Below are 18,522 nucleotides of genomic sequence, written 5' to 3'. Positions count from 1 at the left end.
AGGGACTTTCTTTCATTCTAAAAACCACCGCAGTACACAGGAGAGAACATGAAAACAAACATGGTGCTTTCTCTCTAACACCTCGGCCAGGACACCCAGAGAACATGATGTATTTTGACTGGCTTGAAACACAGCTCTGCTGGGTCAGGAGAACCCCTGGGAAGAAGAGGGGCTTGAAGACTTGGGATAATGGTTATTCTAGCCACAGCTAACTCGGGACTAACTCTAGTCACAACTAACTCGGGACGTGTAAGGCATTTCGCACACATTGAACGTATGAAGTCCATTTAACAACCATCTGGGATGGGTGTTATTTCTTCTACTTTTTCATTAAGGAAACTGAGGCTTGGAGATGTGTAATGTTATATCCAGGTCCATGCAAGTGGGGAGTGGCAGAACCAGGTGTGAATCTAGGACTGAGCCCCAAATCTCATGTTCTTTTTTCTGGAAACAGGGAGACAGAAAGGACTTATGTGTCCATAACCATCTGCAGACATTAAAGGATTCTTGGTGGCCAAGAGGGTAGCTGTTTCTGATATTCCAGGAGGCCAGTTTAGTACTTGGGAGTGGAATCGTGAGGAAGACAGACTTAATTTCAGAATTTATTGTTGTTGTTGTTTAATTGCTAAGTCGTGTCCGAGTCCTTGCAACCCCGTGGACTGTAGCCTGCCAGGCTCCTCTGTCCCTGGGATTTCCAAGGCAAGAATACTGGATTGGATTGCCATTTCCTCCTCCAGGGGATCTTCCTGACCCAGGTATGGAACCCACGTTTCCTGCATTGGCAGGTGGATTCTTTACCTCTAAGCCACCTGGGAAACCCCTTATTTCAGATTAAGAAATGATTCTCTGCGAAGATCGGGTTTCCCACCCAGTTGGTATTTAGTAAGTGACTACTTCTTAGTTTTAGAGGAGGCTCCTGCTTGGGCAACCTTTGCTTTTCCTCCACTTTCAAGAGTGTGATGTTATAGTGTAAACAGCACAAGAAGATTCTGTTAGAGATGTTGTTTCTCTTACATGCTTTTTCTTAGGAGGGATTTGTATTTTGGGCTAAGTACATGTAGATGAACCCTGGAGGAGGACATGGCAACCCACTCCAGTAATCTTGCCTTGAGAATCCCCACGGACAGAGGAGCCTGCTGGGCTACAGTCCGTGGGGTCACTAAGAGTCGGACACGACTGAGCGACCAAATACAGCAGACATGGATCAAGAGCCAGTTTCCATGGGAGAAGCTTCAGTGGCTCTCCTGAGAGTTTACAAGGGCCTTTCTTAGAAAACTGCCCTATTATTCTGAAGCTTCTAGGACCTGGTCAGAAATACATTCATTCTGAAAAGTCAAAATACAGTCTCAAACCTCCACCACCAACACGGTTGGAATAGAAGATCCATTACTTTTCCCCTCCTTCCCCAACAAGCAAATGGACATCAGTCAACAAGAAATCTTAGAATCCATAGATTGTACTACTTTGGGAGTGTTTTAAGTAATTTTTAATATGGTCTATTGAGGGGTGTGTATGTGTAAGATGTATTTATTTTCAGATTTCCTCCTGTATTTTACTGCTTTTTTAACATGTTTTTTAATTACTGTGCAAAGCTACTATACAGTCCATGGGGACTCAGAAATTCCTTTGATATGACAGATTTGTGAAAGCTAAGTCTAACTGAACTAATTTTTTTTTTTAGCCACACACCTCGGGATATGTAAGATCTTAGTTCCCCGACTAAGAGTTGAACCTGAGTCCCCTGCATTGGAAGCATGAAGTCTTAACCACTGGACTGCCAGGGAAGTCCCATTACTGCTTTTATTAGGGGGATTAATGCCTACTGCCTTTTCCCACCACTTCCTTCCCAAATACACTTCCAGTTCCTGCTTTATAATAGCAACTACTCTTATAAATCATAGATTCCCTGGGAAGAATATTTTCATCCTTGAGAGAGCACAGGAGGATTAACATAAAGCCTCTGCCCCTGAGCAGAATGGAGAGATTGCAGAGCGAGGCAGCATTCAGGCTGCCTTTGCCCCCCTCTCTACTCTTCACTTCCTTTAGGTCAGGCCAGTTGGGACCCCAGGAACCCTCCCATCCCCTGAGAATCCTGGGATGATTTTTGTCTGTTTTGTTTTTAAGAAATAGTTATGTTTGTTTTTTTATTTGGCTGCACCGGGTCTTAGCTGTGGCATGTGGAATATGGTTCCCTGACCAGGACCTGAACCCAGGTCCCCTGCATTGGAAGCTCAGAATCTTAGCCTCTGGACCACCAGGGAAATCTCCTGGGATGATTCTGGAACTGTAGCTGTTCTCCTCTTGATTTTTCATTCCCCAAACCAGAGATAACTGAGACAAGACTGAGTCAGCACAAGGAAGGAAATTCTAGATGAGGATGTGAACTTTCAGTCTCTTGCAAACCCTTTTCCTTGGTTAAAGATACCAGTCATTATCAGGAAGGAAGGAGGATTGAAGGTAAAAAGAAAGTTTGGTGGATCTGGATTCCAAGTAATTCTGTCATTAATAGCATTAATTATTTGGTAAACAAAGGTGAACATATACATATCAATAAAATTTGCTGAAAGATGTCTACCTAGATGAAATATCTGTGTAATTTACCTCCTGCCCTATCCTTCCTATTTTTATTTTTGTATTTATTTTATTTTTATTTATTTGGCTGCACCGGCTCTTAGTTGATGGTGTGGGAACTCTCAGTTGTGGCTTGTGGTTCAGTTCCCTGACTGGGCATTGAACCTGGACCTCTTGCATTGGGAACACGAAGCCTTAGCTACTGGACAGCCAGGGAAATCCCATTCCTACTATTTTGAAAAAAACCTATTATGTGCCTAATAGATGATCAGTCAATTCCTTTTGAAAAAAAAAATGATACCATATGATTGGGTTAGGGTGGTTTTAGTCTTTGAAATCTGTATCTTGAGAGGTGAAACCATCTTAAAACTGAAGTCCATTCTGTTCAGTAGATCCATCGGTGAGGACCTAAGAGTCAACACATACCTAATTTTGCTTCATAACAACAGGGCCAATGATAGTTTCTTCTTTGATGAGCCCAGAAGATTACATAGTGTTTAAAAGAATATTATGAGGGTTCAGACTGCTAGGCCCCAGCTCCATAGCTTACCTGCTTTGTCACTTGAATAAGTTTCTTACCTAGATTCCCACGCCTGTAAGTTAGAGGTGACTCCTATGGCTATTGAGAGGATAAATGCGATAAATCTTTTAAGGTACTCAGCATAGGGCCTGACACTCAGTAAGCAGTGAATGAACATTAATCATCATTATTATCATTATTAATCTATAAATAGGTAGAATAAAAGGACATATGTACACAGGGAAGTGTAACACTAATAAATAAGAAGGTCATTTGATTTTCATATCTGTGCACTTAAATTTTCTTGAGCTTTTATTACTGTGTATTGTTTTTTTCTGTTTTTGCACAGATATTAATACTTATAGGAAAATAAACTACTAAATACTACCCTTCTGTAGAAATATAGGGGACATGGTTAAATGCTTTAAGTGTCACCAAAGATAAGCCTATTCAGTTATTCTCTCTGTCAAAGTGCTTGTATGTCTTAAACACACACAGTCTCTTTAGTAAGCACGGTCACTATATTATTTGGAGCCAGGCCCTCTGTTACTCTGAAGTGTGGACATATAAGCCATTGTCGTTGGTCAGTGGATTGACGGGTGCTTCTCTGAAGCATGGGCAGAGCTCAGAATCTTATCCTAGAAGGTAAAGAAAAATCTCATGTCAATAGAGTTGGAAACCTCTTGGTATCAAGTTGATAGTTCAGTACCTTAACATGAACTATCTTCCAGAAAGTTACTCAAGTTCAAGGCAGTCCCTGATGAATTAGTTCAGTTACGGTTATATGAGGGCTTCCTAGGTGGTGCTAGTGGTAAAGAATCTGTCTGCCAATGCAGGAGGCGAAGAGATACAGGTTTGATCCCTGGGTAGGGAAGATCCCCTGGAGGAGGGCATGGCAACCCACTCCAGTATTCTTGCCTGGAGAATTCCCTGGACAGAAGAGCTTTGGTCTACAGTCCATGGGGTCCCAAAGAGTCGAACATGATTGAAGTGACTTAGCACATCATTATATGGGCCAGAGTGAGTTTGCATACATTCTCACAGAGTCCAGTGTCATTTGTTACTAGTTTTCAGACTCTTTTGGTTAGCTTTCCACCAGAATGTTTTTTTTAAAAAACAACATTGAAATTTAACTTCTGTTCACCTTTCTTACTACTTGTTTTTGTCTAGCATGATTTTTATGCCTTTAGGTGCCTATGAATTATTTATGCACCCATATGCTTTTCTTCCTACATCTCCCTGCTGTGTTTTAAGTGAAAAGTTATGAAAGAATATTAAATAAGATGGGAGCAAAACCAAGAGAAATGCAATATAGTCCTGTGTGTGTACTGATAACGGTAGCTGGCAAGTGTTACTGGATTCAACCAGGAAAAAAAAAAACAAATATGAGATATTCTGTAGCTGCCTTCACTGGCTGTTCATTTTATATCACCCTAAGGCAAGATTATTTCCTAGAAGACACCATTCTGTAATAGAATCTGTTCTCAACTCGAATCTCCCTAGCCCCCCTGATCCACATGCCAGGTGATTTTACTAAATCATAATACATTTTGTTAGCAGTATGGGGGGAGGGGATTAATGAATGCGGATCATCTGTAACATCAGTGGGTAAATGATCAAGTGTCATTTCTTCAGATCAGATGCATTTGCAAATCAAACCCTGGTAGCTTGCAAAAAGGCAGACATTGCTAGACTCATATTTTACATTCATTTTAAGTCATAAATCTTTAGAGTGCCTCTGAAGTCCAGAGATACAATTATATATCTCCTTCCATGCTGTTGACAGAGAGGGGAAGAATTTTTCTACCACGCTTGCACTGTTCTGTCCAAACATCTCCATCAATTCATATCCACCACAGGTTTTTCTCAAAGACCCATCTCTCTTCATCTTCTCCAGAAGGCATAAAATGCATGCATTTTTTTCTGTGATGGAGAGACAGTTTTAGTCTGAAATCCCCAACTTTGCATTTTCGTCTTCAAAATCTCTCTGTGGGGAGTAAGCTTCTTTTTTGGCTTTCAAGTCAGGAAAAAAAAATGGCGTTTCATGTCTAACTTGATCTTCTGTGTCTTTCTATCACCTAACACCTGTTTCTTTTTTCTGTCCTTATAGTCAGCCATACGATTTTTGTGTTAAAAATTATATCGCATCCATCACAGAGTTAGAGATCAGAAAAAGAGCCGATCAAGGCTGTTGGGGAAGAAACCATCTGCTGACTTTCAACTGGATTCAAAGAAGGTGCAAAGTAATACATTTTAGTCAGTTATAGCATTAAGAAAACAAGACCAGGGGCATGAAGTCAGCCACAACAAACAATGAGTGATTTTTCTTTGCTCTAATACCTAAACCTGCTACAGTATGTCTACCAAAATAACTTATTTCTTTTTCTTTAGCAATGAAAGAAAACATGCTTGTGTATAGTTGTTGTTGTTCAGTCACCAAGTCGAGTCCAACTCCTTGTGACCCCATGGCCTGCAGCACGCCAGGCCTCCCTGTCCCTCACCATCTCCCAGAGTTTGCTCAGACTCGTGTGCGCTGAGTCTCTGATGCCGTACAACCATCTCATCTGCGAATGTAGAGTGCTCCCTGAAGCAGCTGTGCCGCAGTGTGGTTGGGGGGTGTTTGCGGTCTGGAAGTCAAGCACAGCCTTGCTATGTCATCTCTAACCAGTTAACCAGTCTCTGTTCTTGTGGTGTCCTGGGCGCTGATTTCCCCTTTGTAAGACACACACTGCCTTTTATCTGCTACAGTAAATGTAGAAAAAAAATCATGGAGGCCTCTCATCAGAGTGTTTTCTTGTGTGTGGGTGTGTGCTCTGTCACTGAGTCGTGTCTGACTCTTTGCGACCCCATGGACTGTAGCCCGCCAGGCTCCTCTGTCCATGGAATTCTCCAGGCAAGAGTACTGGCATGGGTTGCCATTTCCTCCTCCAGGGGATCCTCCCCACCCAGGGATCAAAACCACTTCTCCTGTGTCCCTGGCACTGTCAGCTGTATTCTTTACCGTTGTGCCACCCGGGAAACCCTGTTTACTTGTATGATTAATTTTACTTTTAAGGAGCACAAGTTCATTTACTTTCAGGTATCAGCTATGTTATGGCTTCATTTCTCAGTCACCATATATCTTCTACTTTAGCTACTGACATCATTCTCTGTTAATGTTTGTCACCCATATAAAAAAATTGGGTCCTGAATAGCCAGTGCAGGCCTTCCTGTTTTTCTTTCATATCACGCCTGTGTTAAGCAGTTAATTTTAACTCCCTTCTTTGCTAGGTTGTTCATGTTGGAAGGAATACTTTCTAAACTTTTCTCCAGTGATGATGAAACGGGTCAGAGTTGATAAATCTTGCCATGTACAGATTTTCAAAACTCCTATCGATCCACTGTTGCTTTCATGTTAAAGAGAGAATTGAAACCTCAGGGCTAAAACAAGATGACTTCAGCTCCAGGGCTGAGGAAGCCAGCTGGCCCCTCAGGGTAGTTGATTTCAGATGGGTTTCAGAGCGTTGCCTCGGTGGATGGTCAGTTGCACATTTACACCTGGGCATCCCCGCCATGGGGGTGGCTGGCTCGGGGCTGAGAGATGTGCGGTTCCTCAGGTCAGCCTGGCTGGAAGATAACTTAGTTATCCTTGCAGAAGTGCTCCCAGCATCCCCACAGGTCCCTGCCTCTGCCCACTGGTCAGACTGAAGGCATCTTCTTGTCCCTCCAAAGCCAGATGAGAGAGGAGAACTCAGAGCGACCCATATGTGAATCTCATAGCTATGTTGTGACTTGTTTTACTCCTCTGATATGCAGAGTACATCATGAGGAATGCTGGGCTGGATGAACCACAAGCTGGCATCAAGATTGCTGGGAGAAATATCAATAACCTCAGATATGCAAATGACACCACCCTTGTGGCAGAAAGTGAAGAACTAAAGAGTTTCTTGATGACAGTGAAAGAGGAGAGTGAAAAAAGTTGGCTTAAAGCTCAACATTCAGAAAACTAAGATCATGGCATCCGGTCCCATCACTTCATGGCAAATAGATGGGGAAACAATGGCTGACTTTATTTTTGGGGGCTCCAAAATCACTGCAGATGGTGATTGCAGCCATGAAATTAAAAGACACTTACTCCTTGGAAGGAAAGTTATGACCAACCTAGATAGCTCATTAAAAAGCAGACACATTACTTTGTCAGCAAAGGTCTGTCTAGTCAAGGCTATGGTTTTTCTAGTAGTCATGTATGGATGTGAGAGTTGGACTTTAAAGAAGGCTGAGTGCAGAAGAATTGATGCTTTTGAACTGTGGTATTGGAAAAGACTCTTGAGAGTCCCTTGGACTGCAAGGAGATCCAACCAGTCCATCCTAAAGGAGATCAGTCATGGGTGTTCTGGAAGGACTGATGTTGAAGCTGAAACTCCAATACTTTGGCTACCTGATGCGAAGAACTGACTCACTTGAAAAGACCCTGATACTCGGAGGGATTGGAGGCAGGAGGAGAAGGGGACGACAGAGGATTAGATGGCTGGATGGCATCATCGACTCACTGGACATGGGTTTGGATGGACTCCAGGAGTTGGTGATGGACAGCGAGGCCTGGCATGCTGTGGTTCATGGGATCGGAAAGAGTCGGACACAACTGAGCGACTGAACTGAACTGATGCAATGACTTGCTCTGAGCACCGACACAGGGGATCCCAGCTTTGACAGCAGAGGCTCTGTGGTTTCATGAACCTCCACTCCTGTCAGTAGAGATCAAAATGTTTGTGTGAATTTTCTGCACTTGTCCAGTGTATGTGTTGGTTGCTTAGTCATGTCTGAGTCTTTTCAGCCCCATGAACTGTAGCTCACCAGGCTCCTCTATCCATGGGATTTTCCAGACAAGAACCCTGGAGTGGTTGCTATTCCTTTCACCAGGGGATCTTCCCGACCCAGGGATCAAACTCAGGTCTCCTGTATTGCAGGCAGATTCTTCACCATCTGGACCACCAAGTAAACTGAGTCACATTACATGACTGGGTCCTTATAAACCCAGTCACATGAGGACCAGTGTTGCTTTTAGAAAAAAGCACAGGAGTGTGAAAAGGTGGCTGTTCCGGGGCTTTCCTGGCACAAGCTGCCTGCCCAGGACTGAGGCCGGGATGAGATGGGCGGGAAGGTGGCTCTGCCTGCTTCCAGGGCTGTCTGCCAGGACGTCCAGCCTCTCTGCTGCACCTTTTCATGCACTGTGAGGTTGGACTGGCAGCAGGCTTGGCATATAAGCAATGCTTAGTGCAGGCATTTTAGGAGGTGTGAGGGGTGTGGTGGCTACAGAGATAAATCCTCTTCCTCAGCAGAGGATTTGTGCATGTGAAACATGGTGCTTGCTTCTCTTTTCAGGGTTTTTATGAAATTGCTCATGGGCTGACTGCATGAGTTTACTTTGTTTTGGTTTTGTTTTTACAATTTTTGACCTTCAGAGCTCAAAGAGCTGGTCTCCTGTGTGCATCATTCAAGATCATTCCCATTGTGTGTGTGTTTTAAAAAGTTTGATATCACATGTATACCTGCAGCTTTCAGAAGGCCTCATATAAAAGTCTCGTTTTATATTTGTGTTAAAGTCTCTTTGGAGAAGGAAATGGCAACCCACCCCAGTACTCTTGGCTGGAAAATCCCATGGATAGAGGAGCCTGGTAGGTTACAGTCCATGGGGTCACAAAGAGTCGGACACAACTGAGCGACTTCACTTTCTTTCACTTTAAAGTCACTTAATGCTAATAGTAAATGCAAAACAGGTGCGGAAAAGAGCCCACAGCAATTCTAGCAGGGAAAACACAGCTGTCGCGGTTATAATGACCTAACAATTAAGGGTTAGGCGAAAATCACGCTAAACTCGGGAGACTCTTCTAAATCTTCATCACGTACAGGTGCCACAACTAAGCCTGCGTGCTCTGCCCTGTCTTACTCAGAACTGGAAACGCCCTGTGGACTCCTGTTTTCTCACCTCCTGGCCTGCTTCTTTGACCGAAGGACACGACTCTGGCACTCCTGTGAGTTCTGACTTGCCTGCTATTACGAGGCTTCTTTCTGTTACGTGCCCTGCTGTTTGTTGCTCTGTTGCTCAGTCGTGTCTGACTCTTTGCAACCCCATGGACTGCAGCATGCCAGGCTTCCCTGTCCCTCACTGTCTCCTGGAGCTTGCTCAAACTCATATCCATTGAGTCAGTGATGCCATCCGACCATCTCATCCTCTGTCACCCCCTTCTCCTCCTGCCCTCTATCTTTCCCAGCATCAAGGGTCTTGTCCAATGAGTTGGCTCTTAGCATCAAGTGGCCAAAATATTGGAGCTTCAGCATCAGTCCTTCCAATGAATATTTAGGGTTGATTTCCTTTATGATTGACTGATGTGATTGCCTTGCCATCCAAGGAGATCAAAGCTTAAGCTGTACTCTCAGCTTAAGCCACAAGTGAAGTTACAGGTTTTTGTCAGCTGTGCTCAAGTCACATTTGTCTTTATTTCATAAAGTTATATTAATGGTATCTAGCATAATCCTTTTATGATCAGCCCTGAAATCCTTTTTTTGGGGGAGAAGTTAACAGAATTGGTGGAAAATCTTTTCCAAGACTCTAAAGTGCCAATCAGTTGTTTGTTTTTTTTAACCAATATCCATTTACAGGAGGTTCAACCTGACGTGTGATTTCTTCTTGCCAAAGCTAACATTACCGTTCACTTTAATTCTCTCCTCCCCGCCTTTAAAAAAATTTGTATTGGATAAGGTTTTGGCTCCACGTGTACTGTTCCTGCTTTCACGTCAAGGCTGTAATTGAGTCTTTGTTTGTCCTGACTTGCAGTTCCTTCCTGGCACTGGATAAGAGCTAAGATGTTACTTCTGTAGGTCCTTCCCACAATAAAAGTGAAGGTAACAGCAAAATGATTACTAGCTTTAGTAATGGGAATTATAATACACACAATAAAACAAATTCACCTTAATATTAAAAATGGGATGCAGAAGTTTATCAACCACTTGTCAAGCTAACCCACTTAGGAATTCCAAAATAATTTTTAATCTTTGCATTAATGTTTCTTTCCATTTTCCTTCTCGAGAAACACATCAAATTTTGAACAGTGTGCTATTTCTTGGGTTTATATATACTTTCATTTTTCAAAAGCAAGTAATAGACTATGTTAAAGCATTGCTTCATTTCTTCCAGTCTGGTTTTTTAAGGTCAGAGTGACCATTCAATCCAGCATGTTCTAGAACTAGAGGCTTGGAAAAACAGTCTTCTCTCTGGTTACTCTCACACAACCTTGAGTCATTTTCTTCACTCTAAAGAGATACTTTCAGCTTTGGAAAAAAGTAAACCTGACCTTGTCATCTTAAGTGAGGCACAAGATTAGGTGTGAATATTTAACAACACTTTGCAATCTAAAAAATAATAAATATCTTATTTCGGGGGTGGATCTTGCATCTTGGTAACTCTGCAATTAGGCAACTATCATAAACTAAAATCTGAGATTTTGAGATTATAAAATGGGTCAGGAAATGGGAATAAAAGCCAGCTTCCATCCTATCTGTTCTGTTTCATTTACTACATGAAAAGGGGGCCAACCTTGGTCTTCTAGAACAGTGGTCCTCAGCCTTTTTTGATATCAGGGACCAGTGTCCAGTTTTTTAATGCATGAAGGCAAGTGGGGGTGTGATTTGGGGATGATTTAAGCACATTACATTTATCGTGCACTTTATTTCTACGCTATTATATCAGCTCCACCTCAGATCATCAGACATTAGATCCGCAGGTTCGGGACCCCTGCTCTAGAGGACATGATCTCTCCGTCAGCTCTGCTGGGCTGAGTCCTCTTCCCTGGCAGCACTGGGCTGCTGTTGAAGGCCGTTCGCAGGTGATTGTCCTGGCTGTCGGAGTCGGTTTACCCGTCAGCCTCTCCGCTTCAGTCGTGCGGTCCTTGAACACACTGCTTATTTCTGCTGCTTGGCTGAGCCCCATCCTTCCTTTCCCCCCACAATGCTGTCTGTGTCTCTGCCTTCCACTGTTCGGCCCTCCACCTCTGGAGGGCAGTCCTGATCATCCTCTCTTTTATAATATTTATTTGTCACTTAGGTGGCTGCTCCAGGTCTTAGTTTCAGCACGTGGGATCTTCAGTCTTAGTTGTGGCACTCCGGATCTTTTTTGTTGCGAGGTGCAAACTGTTAGTTTGGGCGTGTGGGATCTAGTTCCCTGACCAGGGGTTGAACCCAGACCCCCTGCTTTGGAACCTCGGAGTCTTAGCCACTGGACCAACTGGGAAGTCCTCCTGCCGCGTCTTCTCTTGGTGCTGTAGTTCACCTCCTTTGCTCCCTCCTCTGAACTCCAAAACTTGTGCCTGTGCCGTTTCATCTTTTTCTCTTGTTCGTGTGTGACTTACATCGTGTACATGCTCAGTCGTTCAGTCATGTCTGACTCTGCAACCCCATGGACCGTAGTCCGCCAGGCTCCTCTGTCCATGGGATTCTATTGGCAAGAATACTGGAGTGGACTGCTGTTTCTTCCTCCAGGGGATCTTACCCCCCAGGGATCAAACCCACATCTCCTGCATTGGCAGGCGGATTCTTTACAGCTGAGCCACCTGGGAAGCCCTGACATAACATTGCATGTTCCTTACAAACTGTGTTTTACATCCACCACCATAGCACAGTAGTTTTGTATGCCTTATGTAACTGAATTGATGCATAATTGGCAGTGGACTCCTTTTGTTCTCCACCCACTGTTCACAGCCCAGTTCTGGTGATTTGAATTTCAGGCTGAGTGCAGTGGGTCCTCTGTCCTAAATGATGGTATTTGGAAGTGGGGCCTTTGGAGGTAAATAGGCCATGAGAGTGGAGCCTGAATTAATGGGCTTAGTGCTCTTATAGGAGAGAGACAGGATGTCTGTCTCTACCAAGCAAGAACACAGTAAGAAGTGGCTGCCCAAGATCCAGGAAGAGGCCCCTCAGCGGGAACCTGACCACGCTGGCCCGCTGATCTTAGACTTGCAGCCTCCAGAACTGCAAGAAGCAAATGTTTGTCTTTGAAGATACTCAGTGTATGGTACTTTTGTTGTTATTCAGTCGTTCAGTCATGTCTGACTCTTTGAGACCCTGTGGACTGCAGCACACCAGGCTTCCCTGCCCTTCACTGTCTCCCAGAGTTTGCTCAAACTCATTTTCATTGAATTGTTGGTGCTATCCAACCATATTATCCTCTGCTGCCCCTTCCCTTTTTGCCTTCAATCTTTCCCAGCATCAGGGTCTTTTCCAACAAGTTAGCTCTTCACATCAGGTGGCCAAAGTATTGGAGCTTCAACTTCAGCATCAGTCCTTCCAATGAGTATTCAGGGTTGATTTCCTTATTTTTGACTGGTTTGATTCCTTACTGTCAAAGGGACTCTCAAAAGTCTTCTCCAGTACCACAATTCAAAAACATCAATTATTTGGCTCTCAACCTTCTTTATGGTACAACTCTGGAAAAAGCATATCCTTGACTAGATGGACCTTTGTTGGCAAAGTAATGTCTCTGCTTTTTAATATGCTGTCTAGATTGGTCATAGCTTTTCTTCCAAGGAGCAAGCATCTTTTAATTTCATGGCTGTAGTCACCATCTGCAGTGATTTTGGAGCCCAAGAAAACAAAGTCTGTCACTGTTTCCATTGTTTCCCCATCTATTTTCCATGAAGCAATGGGACTGGAAGCTATGATCTTAATTTTTTGAATGTTGATTTTCTTTTTTGTGTTTGTTTTTGTTGTAGCAGGCGATGAATGGGTCAGAGTCCAGTCAGGAGAAAAGAACCCAAAGGATACAGTTAAATACAAAGGATTTAACACATAGTACTGGTCACGGAGGTGTCAGAGAAGCTAACAGGGCAAGGAGCAAATGGTAAAGCCAGAGAGTAACAAGAGGAAGAAGTAGCCAGCAGCTCCAGGGCTGGAGGGACAAAGAGAGGAGGTGGCTTGGCAAGAACAGGAGCCACCAACGTGGGGCTGCCTGGGGGAAGCTGGGACCCTGGAGGAGTCACAGCCACTGCCAGAAATACTGGCCAGAGCAAGGAAGAAAGGGAGGCAGACTCTGGCCTCTCCCCGTCTCCCATACTGCCCACTCCCAGCTCCTGCCAGTGACGCTGACTGGCCAAATTGACCAGAGCCAACTGGCAAAGAAGGCTGGGTGGTGTGTATTTTGCAGAAATCCACCCTCTGTGCTGCAAACAGAGCAAGGGGAGCAGAGGAAAGAGACCAAAGAGCAAACAGGCAGATGGCGACCACACTGATGGGCCGGAGTGAGCGAACTCACAGCTGTTCTCCTCGTGAAACTAAAATAGTTCAAAATGGCTCACAACTTACTTATTCCATTTTTAAAATTAGATTTTATTACTACTTATTTTATTTATTTATTTACTTTTGGTCACACTTTGTAGCATGTGGGATCTTATTTTCTCCACCAGGGAGCAAACCCATGTTTCCCAGCAGTGAGTCTTAACCACTGGACAACTAGGGAATTCCCTCCACAATTTTTACTATGATTAGTCTTTTATTATTTCCTGGGTCTGGAAGATCCCCTGGAGAAGGAAATGGCAGCCCACTCCAGGATTCTTGTCTGGGAAATCCCATGGACAGAGGAGACTGGTGGGCTACAGTCCCTGGGGTCTCAGAGTTGGACACAACTGAGCCACCACCATTTGTGAATGATCCCCATTGAATAATTTAGACCTCTTAAATAACTCAAATTCCTTTTATTGTTAGTTATAAAATAAATACTAAGTCTGCTTTTTATCTTTGGCCCATTTCAAAAGGACTACAAGCAATCCTGGCATCTAACTGTCATCTTTCTCTAAAGAAAGAATTTCTAAGAGATAGCTCCTCACCTAACCTAGTCCTCTAAATTCTATTTGCTTCCCTACTTAAACCCATTTAATGAATTTTCCATCTGTTAGTATATCGAAAACTAATCTTACCCTTTTATTATTAGCTGTTTTTCATGGAAGAAATAAAAATCCAACTCAAACTAGCTTAAGCCAAGTAGGAAATGCATTGGCTTAATCTAACTAGGAAATCTACATCTTGTATTAGAGGCACTCAGATCCAGGAGCTTAAATGATATCACTTACATTCTGTTTCCCTCACTGTGTCTCACCTTCTCCTGGCGACCCACTGGGAAGGCCTCGTCAATGGTGGATTCTGATTGGCTAGACTTAGGTCAGGAAAGTGCCACTTGGACTGGGCTGCAGGTGAGTTTCCCCACCCACATCACACTGCAGCTTGAGAAGGAGGTTGTTTCTGGAGAAAGGGATAGAAAGTGAAAGTCACTCAGTCATGTTTGACTCTTTACAACCCCACGGACTATACAGTCCATGAAATTCTCAAGGCCAGAATACTGGAGTGGGTAGCCTATCCCTTCTCCAGTGGATCTTCCTGGCCCAGAAATTGAATACTGGGGTCTCCTGCATTGCAGGTGGATTCTTTACCAACTGAACTATCAGGGACTCCAAGAAGAAAAGGGATACTGAGAAAATAAAGACACATATTCAGTACACTCTTCCTTTTCCCCACACATTTCTTAAAACAGGTTTTTTGGCCATGCCTCAAGGCGTTGCTTCCCTAATAGCTCAGTTGGTAAAGAATCCCCCTGCAATGCAGGGGACCACAGTTCGATTCTTCGGTCAGGAAGATCTGTTGGAGAAGGGATCAGCTACCCACTCCAGTATTCTTGGGCTTCCCTTGTGGCTTAGCTGGTAAAGAATCCACCCGAAATGCAAGAGACCTGGGTTCGATCCCTGGATTGGGAAGATCCCCTGGAGAAGGGAAAGCCTACCCACTCCACTATTCTGGCCTGAAGTATTCCATGGACTGTATAGTCCATGGGGGTCACAAAGATTTGGACACGGCTGAGTGACTTCCACTTTCACGGTCAAAGCATTGCAGGATTTAAGTTCCCCAACCAAGGGTTGAACCCTTGCCCCTTGTTAGTGAAAGAATGGAGTCCTAACTGCTGGACTGTCAGGTTAAAATATTTTTTACTTTGCTATTATAATTTTGTCAGACAAGTTACAAACCACCTGCTCCCTCTCTGTTGCCTCCAGATTCAATCTATCATCCTCTGTTTTCACCTTAGCTCTGTCAAGTTGTCAAAACAGGAAGTGTTACTGTAAAAGGCCATTCTTTAAAACATATTTTATTGGCGCATAGTTGATTTACAAAATGTGTTAGTTTCTGCTGTACAGCAGAGTGAATCAGTTGTACATGTACAGGCGTGTGTGCTCAGTCACTTCAGTCGTGTCCAACTCTATGACCCCCTGGGTTGTAGCCCGCCAGGCTCCTCTGTCCAGGGGATTCTCCAGGCAAGAATGCTGGAATGGGTTGCCATGCCCTCCTCCAGGGAATCTTCCCTACCCAGGAATTGAACCCACAGCTCTTGCATCTCCTGCACTGGCAGTCAGGTTCTTTACCACTAGAGGCACCTGGAAAGCACATACTTATACATCGGTTCAGTTTGGTTCAGTCACTCAGTCGTGTCTAACTCTGTGACCCCATGAACTATAGCACACCAGGCTTCCCTGTCCATCACCAACTCCTAGAGCTTGCTCAAACTCATGTCCATCGAGTCAGTGATGCCATCCAACCATCTCATCCTCTGCCATCCCCTTATCCTCCTGCCTTTAGTCTTTCCCAGCATCAGGGTCTTTCACAATGAATCAGTTCTTTGCATCGGAGGGCCAAAGTATTGGATCTTCAGCATCAGTCCTTCCAATGAATATTCAGGACTGACTTCCTTTAGGATGGACTGGTTGGATCTCCTTGCTGTCCAAGGGACTCTCAAGGGTCTCCTCAACACCACAGTTCAAAAGCATCAATTCTTCAGTGCTCAGCTTTCTTTATAGTTCAACTCTCACATCCATATATGACCACTGGAAAGGCCATACCTTTAACTAGATGGACCTTTATTGGCAAAGTAATGTCTCTAATTTTTAATATACTGTCTGGGTTGGTCATAGCTTTTTTTCCAAGGAGCAAGTATCTTAATTTCATGGCTGCAGTCACCATCTGCAGTGATTTTAGAACCCCGAAAAATAAAGTCTGTCACTGTTTCCATTGTTTCCCCATCTATTTGCCATGAAGTGATGGGACCAGATGCCACGATCTTAGTTTTCTGAATGTTGAGTTTTAAGCCAATTTTTTCACTCTCCTCTTTTATTTTCATCAAGAGGCTCTTTAGTTCCTCTTCAGTTTCTGTCATAAGGGTGGTGTCATCTGCATATCTGAGCTTACTGATATTTCTCCCTGCAATCTTGATCCCAGCTTGTGCTTCATCCAGCCCGACATTTCTCATGATATACTTTGTATATAAGTTAAATAAGCAGGGTGACAATATACAGCCTTGACCTACTCCTTTCCCGATTTGGAACCAGTCTGTTGTTCCATGCCCAGTTCTCACTGTTGCCTCCTGACCTGCATACAGGTTTCTCAGGAGGCAGGTGAGGTGGTCTGGTATTCCCACCTCTTGAAGAGTTTTCCACAGTTTTTTGTGGCCCACAAAGTTAGAGGCTTTGGCATAGTCAATAAAGCAGAAGTAGATGTTTTTCTTGAATTCTCTTGCTTTTTTGATAATCCAGAGAATGTTGGCAATTTGATCTCTGGTTCCTCTGCCTTTTCTAAATCCAGCTTGAACATTGGAAGTTCACAGTTCACATACTGTTGAAGCCTGGCTTGGAGAATTTTGAGCATTACTTTACTAGCATGAGGAATGAGTGCAATTGTGCGGTAGTTTGAACATTCTTTGGCATTGTCTTCTTTGGGTTGGAATGAAAACTGACCTTTTCTGGTCCTGGGGCCACTGCTGAGTTACTTTACTAGCATGAGGAATGAGTGCAATTGTGCGGTAGTTTGAACATTCTTTGGCATTGTCTTCTTTGGGTTGGAATGAAAACTGACCTTTTCTGGTCCTGGGGCCACTGCTGAGTTTTCCTAATTTGCTGACCTATTGAGTGCAGCACTTTCACAGCATCATCATTTAGGATTTGAAACAGCTCAACTGGAATTCCATCACCTCCACTAGCTTTGTTCATAGTGAAGTTTCCTGAGGCCCACTAGACTTCACATTCCAGGGTGTCTGGTTCTAAGTTGGTGATCACACCATCATGGTTATCTGGGTCATGAAGATCTTTTTTGTATAGTTCTTCTGTGTATTCTTGCCACCTCTTCTTAATATCTTCTGCTTCTGTTAGTCCATATCATTTCTGTCCTTTATTGAGCCCATCTTTGCATGAAATGTTCCCTTGCTATCTCTAATTTTCTTGAAGAGATCTCTAGTCCTTCTCATTGTATTGTTTTCCTCTATTTCTTTGCACTGATCACTGAGGAAGGCTTTCTTATCTCTCCTTGCTATTCTTTGGAATTCTGCATTCAAATCTTTCCTTTTCTCCTTTGCCTTTATCTTCTCTTCTTTACACAGCTATTTGTAAGGCCTCCTCAGACAACCATTTTGCCTTTTTGCATTTCTTTTTCTTGAGGATGGTCTTGATCACTGCCTCTTGTACAGTGTCACGAACCTCTGTCCATAGTTCTTCAGGCACTCTGTCTATCAGATCTAATCCCTTGAATATATTTGTCACTTCCATTGTATAGTTGTAAGGGATTTGATTTAGGTAATACTTGAATGGTCTAGTGGTTTTCCCTCCACTCTTTTTCATATTCTGTTCCCATATAGGTTGTTACAGTGAACTGAATCGAGTTCCCTGTGCTACACAGTAGATCCTAAAAGATTCTACATAAGGTAGAATATAGAGGATATATGGAAGCACAGGATATAGAGGAGTATACCCTGAATTACTGCGGAGTTTTCATGTCACTGTGAATGCATAGATTGCTGTACAGAAATTCAGTTTCATTTCTCTGGGTATTCCTCCTTTTCATAAATCACAGGGATATGTAAGCCTCCCAGCCCTTTCAGATACTTGAACCTATGGGCTTCCTGGGTGGCTTAGCAGTAAAGAATCTGACTATAATACAGGAGAGGAGAGTTCTATCCCTGGGTTGGAAAGATCCCCTGGAGTAGGAAATGGCAACCCACTCCAATATTCTTGTTTGGGAAATCCCATGGACAGAGGAACCTGGTGGGCTGCAGTCCATGGGGTTGCAAAAAGCCGGACACAACTGAGCAGGCACATAATGCTGGAAGCCTCAAGAGTCAGTTGGGCAGCTGAGCCTTCCACCACCTGTGGCAAATATCCCTTCTGGTGTCTGACATTCTGGGCCTCTCAGCCGCCTCGATGGCCTCTGTCTTAGCACACCCGGTGACCGCCCATTCCTCTTTCTCTTGGTGCAGAGAGCATGGTACAGAGGAGGCCCTGTTACTTTTTCCCTTGATCCCTTGACCCTTTAGCCTTTTCAGTAGGGGAACATCAGATGACATGGCATATGGAATGTTTATCAGAACATAGTCACAG

This window comes from Muntiacus reevesi, chromosome 17, assembly GCF_963930625.1.
Source record: "Muntiacus reevesi chromosome 17, mMunRee1.1, whole genome shotgun sequence".
In the NCBI taxonomy this organism is placed as follows: Eukaryota; Metazoa; Chordata; class Mammalia; order Artiodactyla; family Cervidae; genus Muntiacus; species Muntiacus reevesi.
Note: the sequence above shows the minus strand (reverse complement) of the source record.